Raw genomic sequence first — 9,955 nt, 5'->3', positions numbered from 1 at the left:
GCACCTTATGTAACTTTAGTGCTGCACAACTGAGCAATAGCCTGGAAGCCTTATTAAATTTGCTGTCTTAACGTCCCCTCGCGGGTCCTACAGATGATTATAAAGATGTTAGGTTAATTAACAAGAGAATGGAGAGAGGCAGAGGGAGCGCCCAGAGACTGGTCTTAGGAGGATGAGAATTTTCAAATGGTTATTAAGATAGAAGGCGAATAAAGGAAACATTGATGGGGTGCAACAGAGGGAAGGAAGAGGACAGTCATGGGACTCATCCCAGCAGGCTGGAAATCTTTAGATGGTTATTTAACATTGGGTTGCGTGAAACTGACGCTGATGGGGTTAAAACAAAGGTCTTAATATTGCTCTGTGAAGGTCGGGCAGGCCAACGGGGCCCCCTATTGGTCCCCCAACATTAAAGGGCCCCTGACATGTTAGCTCTATTGACCCCAGTTTGGAGAAATTTTAAAAGCCAGAAAGCAAAAATGAGGAGGAGACCTGACCTGCAGTCATGTGGGGCAACAGTCAGGGGTGGGGGGTGAGAAGTTTCCCAGGGGTCCTGATAGGGGACCTCAGGCACTGTCACCCGCTGTCGCCATGTTGGTGAAGCCCTGCCTCCTGGGCCACATTTAGGTTGAGAGAATGATGACAATTGAAACGTTTCGTCAGGTTTCTGCATTATTTGGCCTAGTGGAGGTCCTGCCATGTGACTCTCGGAAAGGTCAAGGGCACGCTCCTCAGTGCAGTTGCTAACAAATTAGGAGCTATGAACGTAGGTCCCCAAAAGGCTGGCAGAGCTCTGAGGCGGTGTGGTGAGCTCAGTTCAAACTCAGTAAAGGTCCATGGTGAAAGGTGGGGTGGGGGAGGGGAGGAGAAGGGACCTTCAACAGCCAGGCTTTGAGGCTGCAGGGGTTTATCCTCTGTGGACGCCTGGGACCACCCTGGCCCGATGGGCAGACTCGGGGTACAGAGAGCTCCCAGACCATTTCTTAATGCACCCACAGGCCTCTCTGTCACTAGTGGGTGGAGGGGAGGAAGAAAATCTTTCCCTCCTGGGCTTCTAAATTTTCCACTGGGGCCCTGTTGTAACAAAAGACAGGTTCACAGGAGAAAAGCATACAAATGTATTTACTGTAAGTTTTACGTGACACCGAAGCCTTCCTGAGGCAATGAAAGCAGGAAGAAACATTTAAACCTGCGTGCGTTTATGCTAGGTTTAGTAAGACTGGAAAAAAAAGTCACGGAAAGTTATGATGTGACAAAGGTTACGAGGTGAGACCTACAGGAAACTCAGCAAGGCCTGTTCTTGCAGATTCCTCTGCGTCCCTTCATCTTTGGAGATAAGGATGCTCCTTTCCTCCGGGTACAGGGAGGACACCTATCACACGTAGGTTTTATGACCTGTTATAGGGGAAGGTCAGAAAGTTCCTGCATCCGCCATTTCTCAAATTCCTTCAGCTTAAAATATGCAATATGCCCAGGTGCCGTATGCTGGGGGAGCGTGTTCTGGACCTCACCATGGGCATATGTGTTGAATGAGTAAATGAACAAATGGCTTGAGCCTGCAGGTGATGTTGGGGTGGGGCTGGGAGAGGAGGGAACAGCCCCTGCTCTGGGTGACGCGCAGTTGACACTGCCATCGGCCTGACGTTGTCTGGCTGCCTTCTGCTGGTCCCTTCCTACGTCACTTCTCACCTCCTCACTGGCATTGTGGCCCACTTCCAAAGTGCAGAATGTCCCAGCCCCACAGCATGATTAAATGTCACCATTGCATGGCACTGCCCAGAAGTGTCCTCCAGCTTTTAACGTATCCCTTCATCTCTTCTGCTGCTACAACTGCGAACTGCCTACACTCACCCAAAGCCTTCCCCTTGACCTGGGACGAGAATGGACTAGAAAAGAACATTAAGCCTTGTATCGCCTCAACCTGATTTCTGGAATTTCCATAATTCAAGTGTGCAGCTATCTCCCATGGGCAAGGAAGGCATTAGATGAGGAAAGTCAGCTGCCATGATTCGTGCAGACCCAGGTATCCACGGAAGGAAAGTTTCAATGTCACCTTTCTGATTAAATAGGAGCAATGCAGTAAGACAAGGTGATATATGTCAGAGAATGTGTGAAGCTTTAAATGTGACCCTAAAATTCTTTGACAGGCCTCCCATGGAGGGTTGGGGTCAGGTCTCTACCCCTGGAATATGGGGCCCTGAGACCACTTGACTCATATGGCGGAATTCACAGCGTATCTGTGCCAGCTTGTAGGTCCAGGCCTTCAAAAACTGTCTTTGACTTCCTGTTTCTTAGAACCCAGGCACCATGCTGTGACGAAGCCAAGCAGCTACAAAAAGGCCTCAGGTAGGTAGGTGTTCTGGCTGACAGCCCCCTGAGGTCCCAGCAGACGGCCAGCATCAATCACAGTGTCAGTGAATGAACCCTTACACACTCGCCTTGGCTCCAGGCCTGTGAGCTGAGCTGGCTGATACCGCTTGGAGCAGGGACAAGTGGTTGAGCTTTGTCCAAACTGCCTGAACCAAGTAAATTGCTGTTGTTTTAAACCAATCCATTTTGGAATGGTTTATTACACTGTAATAGCTAACCAATTCGGAATGCCGTTGACAATTACCCAAGAGAAGAAGGCACGAGAAGGTGTTGAGTAGCTGCAAGGTTCAGTTTTTTCCTTTCCTTATAAATGGGAAGGGAGAAAGAATAGCTGATGATGGGTGAAGTCTTTTGAAAAAGTGGGGGGACAATAAGGAAAGATTGAGAGGTGACTGCGAAGACGATGCCTTTCAAAATAGTCACAATTAGAAAGTGTTTGAAGAAGTCATTGAGCTTATTTAAGAAGCAACACTTGCCTTTTCTCTCAACTTGTTTTAGAAATGTTACAAATTTATTTTCATTGCAAGGGAATTTAAATAATCATAAACAGGCACATTTCTAGGTTTTGTTACACACACGCACACACACACACACACACACACACGGTTCAAAGGAAAGTATCAGAAATTTAGGGTAAAGATGGTGGAATAAAACTAAATGATAGGGGCCAGCCGAGTGGCGCGATGGTTAAGAACTGGCTTGGGACGCCAGAGGGCTCCGGTTCGGATCCCACATATGAGGGCCAGTGACACTGCCCTCCACAGCTAAGATGCTGAACAACGGCTCAGCCTGGAGCTGCCAACTTGGGCCAGTGAAGCAACATCCTCCATAACTAGAATGAAGAACAGAATGACAGCAACTTGTCTGTTCCCCTTCCCCCAATTCCCCAGCACTGTTCCCATCCCCCCAGTCCCCAATAAAAATCTTAAAAGAAACAAAAACAAAAACAAAAAAACACTAAATAATAGAGTCACTCTCTGGAATGTTTTCCCACACCACCAACCAATTCCCTGAGTTTTCCGAACACCAACGAAATGGGAATAAAGCTTTTCTTTTCTAACACTTCTGACACCAGAGGTATAGATTTTCCACACCAACCAATTCTGACTCTAGCAGCTTGGGGGTAGTGCAGACCCCACAGGTTAAGTAAGAGCTCAGTCCTACAACACTGCGCCGTCCCACCCCCCCACCCCTTGACAACAAGTTCAGGTTGTCACCTGTGCTTCTGACCAACTAGCTGTGTGTAAATAAATCCAGCGTTCCCATGACCCTTTCCTCAGGTTCGGTAATTTGTTAGAGCTGATCACAGAAGTCAGGAAAACAGTTTACTTACTGGGTTACAGGTTTATTATAAAAGGGTACAACTCAGGTACAAATTGAAGAGTTGCATAGGACAAGGAATGGCAAAAGGGACATGGAATTTCTTTGACCTCTCCAGGAATTCCACCCTCCCACCCTCAATGTGTCCCAAAACTTGGAAGCCCCTCTTTGGTTAGATTATTTTTTTTAATGGAGGTTTCATTATGTAGACATGATTAATTAAAAAATTGGCCATTGGTGAATCCCAGACTTTCTCCCCTCCCTGGAGGTTAAAGGGTGGGGCTAAAAGTCCCTACTCTGTAATCATTGGGTTGGTTCCCTTGGCAACCAGAGCTCCCATCCTTAGGGACTTTCCAAAAGTCACTTCAGTTACGTAAACTCAGGTGTGGTTGAAAGGAAATTGTTATGAATGACAAAAGACACTTCTTTCACCTTCAATACTCTGCAGCTATTTCAGGAGCCTGCAACAAAAATAAAATATTATAACAAATGATGATCCTATCACTCTTATCACTTAGGAAATTACAGGGATTTTAGGAACCCTATAAATGAACCCTGGACAAATACCAAAATAAATATTTCTTATTATATCACAACATCACACTCTTCCATCCCTAAAAACTAGCAAAATGAATGAAAGAAAACAATCTTATTTTTTCCAGGAGCTGTCCTAGGCAAGGTTAAGCTAAGAGAAGATCTGGAGAAAGCTTCCCAGATTAGGCATGAGCAAAATGAAAATAAATTATGTTAAAATGATGTCAATCATTATAGAAATAATAATAATAACAAAATGGAACATTGCATTCAAAGGACAGAGGAAGAACCCAGGCTAGAAGAGAAATAACCCATGGAACAGAAGAAGAATTTCTGTGAGTGCTTCGCACTATAGATAAATGTAGTAAGTTCTGTTGGGGAGGAAGAAACTTTCCCTTACCATCAAAGTTCTTTCTGCTGGTCTAATAATTAAATCTACATGAGACAGATTAACAAGAAAAAAAATAACCAAAAAATTTTTTTTCTTTAACCAAATTTAGTACATACATTTGCATAGGAACGCTGATGTTGGATATTTCTTGTGCCGGGGTCATGGTCTCGTGGAACCGAAGAATGGAGACACGGACCAGAGAGGTAAAGTTGCAGAAAAGGAATTTATTAGAAGTAAAAATACATTTCAAAGAAGCAGAAGCGGGCCTGAGCCGTAGAGAATGGCTCAAGGGCCATTATTAGAAAACAAAGTACACTCCAAAGAGTTTGGAGCAGGCCGAGCAAAGGAAGCTCAAAAGGCATTGACTGTCAAGACTTGTTTTTATCTCTCCTTGCCCTAGAATGGGCTGTACCTCTCTGGATGTAGGACCACCTGATTGATCTCATCTCTTTAGAAACGAGTTTATTTGAAGAAAAGAGAAGTTTTGGGTAGAAAGGGGAGGTCTTTTGGGCGGTCACACTCTGTGGGACGTGCAGAAATGCAGAGACCCAATGCCTGCCTCTAACTGCCTGCCTTGTTTTCCCCTTGAGAGACGTGATCCCCATAAAAATCTCTATGGGAAGTTGAAGGACAGGAGTCTTTTCTTCTATTATCTGCGTCCTGCTGGGCAGGGGTGTAGAGCTGTCCCTGCCTATTGGGGGATTCACGGAACTCTCGCCCTAGCTGATCTCAGATGAGAGGAAGGGGTCTCGAGCTCCGCCTGGAAGACCGTGTTGCCTTCTTTGGTTGTGACTGGCAATCTTGCTGCGGTATCATCTGTATCCCCAAGGCCCCTAAATGAAGAAAAATAGATTTTAATTAATAAATTTCTTAAAGAGCAGAGCCCAAAGCTATTGATGTAGGGTGGCTACGGTTTTGGAAAGAGCATTAGGCTTTAATGTTTACAATCAACAAGTATCCTGGCCTGGGGAAATGTTAAAACCTATTTAGTCTCTGGGATGGGATTATTCAAAAGTTAGGTCCGGAATGACTTGGGGAATGTTGGGAAGTCACAGGTTTTAAGCAGTTATCTAAAGCCTGGGTGAGTGAGAGATATTCTGTGATTCAGTCTAGGGGCAATCTTTAATCTATATAGGATTCAGAAACTGATTAGAAGAGTAATCAAAGCCAGGGGCTAAGAAACTAAGGAACAGGAGATTTAAAAGTTGTCCAGTGGGGTGGGGGTGGGGAGGCTACTCGCTTGGCCACATCAACCCCACATACAGGAGCGAATCAGAGACTCCACCTACTCGAGAAGTTCAGGGACAGGAAGTTAAACTGAAGTATGTACTCCTACGACATTCTGCGCAAAGGGTGAGGTAAGGTGCCTTGGGGATTCAAAGGGTCATGGCAGGAGGATAACAAGAGCAAATGCTTAGTAATTAGTAGCTTGCCCTGCTATATAGACAGGTCATCTGGTGATAACTCTTATTATGAGCAAGGACCCTAATCACATTCTAGATAGCTAAACGAAAATAATCTGCATACCACAGAGGCGCATCTTGGGGTAACTAGTTCTGAACCCCTATAGCACACATCCAATAAAAGAGCCCAATTTACAGGTGATAAAACACAGACTGAGATGAAAGAGCAGACTGTAAAGCTATCTCATCTTACATTCTAGCTAAGTAAGATTGAAACTGAGACCTTAACCAATACCATTACAGATTTAACAAATAAATTAGAATCAATAGATATTAGAATATAGCTGAATCAAGTTTCTGGCATGGTGCAAAGTGTAGATATACCCTCCCCCCTGAATCCAGATATTTAGGGAGATGATAGATACGAAAGAAAAAGAAATCAATATAAACATAATTGGTTTCCTATTTTTGAATAATTGGATTTGAATAATTCCTATTTGTTGAATGTTATGATTCATAAAACTTAAAACTTTGTAGAGTTTATTAAATTAAATTTTATTTCCTTACTCTTAATATTTGTAATGTAATTTATTTCTGCTCTTGTTTTAGTAGTGTGTAGGCAGCTGATATTTTTGAAAAAAATATCATTATTATGGAAAAAAACATGCGTTCCAAGCAATCAATTTATTAGTGAGCCTATAAATACATTAGGAATGTCCAGAGTGGTATTCAAATAGAGGTAAAGAATTTGGAAGTGTTTATTTCACGCATTTATTCATTCATTTATTCCTCTGTAAGTTCCTTGAGGACAAAGACTTAGAAGATTTTCTTGCCATATAAAACCCTGGGCCATGAATAGAGCTTGGCATATAGTAGTAGGTACTGAAGGGGAGCAGAATACGTGACCCCAAAATTTGCCACTTTGGCGTGTGAATTATTTTGAATTGAAGGCAGTCAAGACTGCAGACTCAAGAAAAACTCTTACATCCCCCTCAACTACCTAAAAGAATTTAGATAGGGGGCCTGGCCCAGAAGACAGCTATCCTCAGAGATAACTTGTATCTTACCTGTATGGCAGGCAAACATCTAATTACCAAACATCTGCACTCCTTGTTTATTGTCTGGTGAATTACCCTCCTCCCCTTTGAAGCCTCAGCCCCTTAACACAGGATGGCATATGAGCCTCAGCTGCCTGCCTTGCCATTGGGTCTCACATTTTTCTGGGGCTCCTGTATGTCAGTAATTATTTTTTCTCTCCTGTTAATCTGTCTCATGTCAATCGAATTATTAGACCAGCCAAAGGAATCTAGAAGGGTAGAGGAAAAAGTTTTCCTCCTCAATGGTACTCAATAAATGTTCGTCAAATTCGCCAATCCATGTATTCAAACAGCATTTATTGATCACCACAGACAAGGTGCTAGATGCTGGAGAAGCAAATGTGAGGGGGTCATTGTCCTTGTCTTCAAGGAGCTGAAGGTACACTGGAAGAAGCAAAGATTGCATAATGATAAAAATCTGTTCAGATGTAAGCATATAAAGGAGAGTCACTTACATGGTGGGTGCTGGAGACTAGATGAATTTTACAGGAAAATAGATGTCAAGAAAATGATGTTATAAAACAAGACATAGCTGGTAGAGAAATCATGGTTTGTGATTCTGGAATCTGTCCCATTCAAGTTGCTCAAACCTGACCACGATGAAGTTGGAAGCATTATTTTTTCTGATGGTTGACTATTTGACTGCAATGATGCCTGGTAAAGATGCATTGATAAATCAATTGCTTTGTTTTAATCAGCTGCCAATAGGATCACTCCTCTATAATTAACCATTATTTTTAACTCCTATGCATATATTTCATTTCAAAGTAAAATCCAAAGATCATAGATTTATGTATGAATTACCATGTCACTCAGTTGATTTCATGTACTGATGCTATATACCTCAAGCAATTGAAAATGCTGATTCAAGCTTAAAAACAATGTTCTCTCTGAAAATTATGGCTTCTAAAAATTCATTCTGTTTGGGGTTTAAATGTATCATGCCCATGGTCTCCTAGTTAGCAAGAAGATAACCAAAGTTTTTAAATGAGCTATAAGAAAAATCTGCAGCAGAGATAAAGTTTTCAATGAACATTAATGACCTGAATCAAAAGGGAATGAAATTTCTGACCACTTCAGAGTCATTTCCAAAAGCATGAACTCCTCCATTGGTTGCGAAAGCATTTACTTCCACACTCACTTGCTGCTGGATGCTGGGACTACAAAGATGATTGAAGCACAGAGCTTGCCCTTTAATGCACTCTCTGGCAGTGAAGACAAGCTCAAAAACAATCTTACATACCTGCAATATCAGAGAAGAGAGAAGGGGAAGGCTGGCCTGCTCAGAGGAGTTGAGTACCTCTCAAGGAGATGTTGAGATGAGCTAAAGGACTATTTGTTCATCGGGATGGGTGGATGAGCAGCAGGAAGAGACAATATAGCCTAAAGAAAGGCACAATGGGCCGCCCGAGTGGCGCGTTGGTTAAGAGCTGGCTTGGGACGCCAGAGGACCCCGGTTCGGATCCCACATATGAGGGCCAGTGACACTGCCCTCTACAGCTAAGATGCTGAACAACAGCNAGAGGACCCCGGTTCGGATCCCACATATGAGGGCCAGTGACACTGCCCTCTACAGCTAAGATGCTGAACAACAGCACAACCTGGAGCTGGGCTGCCGTGAGTCGCGGGCGACGGCTAGGCTGCAGCCCCTGTGGCAGTGGGTTGCCATGGGCTACCCTGTGTAGCCAGCAGCCAGCGTCAGCGGCCAGCAGCTGCAGTGAACAGCCGTCCAGAAGCCGGCGAATGATCTGCCTCGCCAGGGAAGAGCGCAATGATGGTGCCAACTTGGGCCAGTGAGGCAGCGTCCTCCACAACTGGACTGAGGAACAAAACGACAGCAACTTGTTTGTTCCCCTTCCCCCAATTCCCCAATTAAAAAAAAAAAAGGCACAGAGGTGTGTGTATAGGAGGTTTGTCCCTTGGTACTGCTGGTGTGGACATGTATCCATTCCAAACATTCAATAGGTATTTGGGTGTTGATGAGATGCTCTGGCCTGAGCAGCCTGAAGTCATTAATTAAGGAGTAGAGCAGATTCAGGGTGGGTGCAACCTGTGAAGTTTGAGGGAATCGGCAGAAGTGCGACAAGGGGAGGATGTAGATCGAGTTCTAGGAGGAGATGCAGCAGTAGCTCCTATTTTACCACATCAGACCGACCGCATGCTAGGCCCTGCTGAAATGACCTTATATATAGTATCACATTTCAACACATATTATCACATGCGATCTGTCGAACAGAAGAATACCTGACTCACGGGGCAAGTAACATGCAAGCCTCTCTAATTCTGGTGCTTTTGCTTTGAACCACGACACCATCCTGTCTCGCAGCTGTAGACAGAACTCTTGGCTTTAAGCGATGGCTGAAATCACAGCCCGGGTAGACAGCGCTCAGGTGCAGAACGGATACCGACTGGGAAGGAACCCTGGGAATCATCATGCAAATAGACACGTTTGTGAAACCACAGAATACTTCCAGCTCTAGACGTTACGGTCATTTTTTTTGGTGCCACGCGCTAAACGCAGCGTTGAATTTCATCGGGCGTCCGTGGGCTGAAGTTTATTTGGGTGACCGTAACCCATATCAAAACCAGGACGAGTCGGGAAGTAATTCGAGTTTTCTAGCACTCTTGCCTCAGCGATCTAGGGCACGGTTGTATGAGGGTCCTCATTTTTTTTTTGGTTCTAAGGATTTTTTTTTTTTATGTGACCAAATACGATTTTTTTTTTTTGGTCGGTCGAGGAGGACGTTCGGCCACGCTGCTGCCGACCCTGGCGAGCAGGTTGATTCCCGATCGCTGGCGTTTTCTGGGCGAGACGGCGGCGCTCGCCCCCGCCCTCCCTC

Source organism: Hipposideros armiger, unplaced genomic scaffold (genome assembly GCF_001890085.2).
Source record: "Hipposideros armiger isolate ML-2016 unplaced genomic scaffold, ASM189008v1 scaffold_80, whole genome shotgun sequence".
NCBI classification, from domain to species: domain Eukaryota; kingdom Metazoa; phylum Chordata; class Mammalia; order Chiroptera; family Hipposideridae; genus Hipposideros; species Hipposideros armiger.
Note: the sequence above shows the minus strand (reverse complement) of the source record.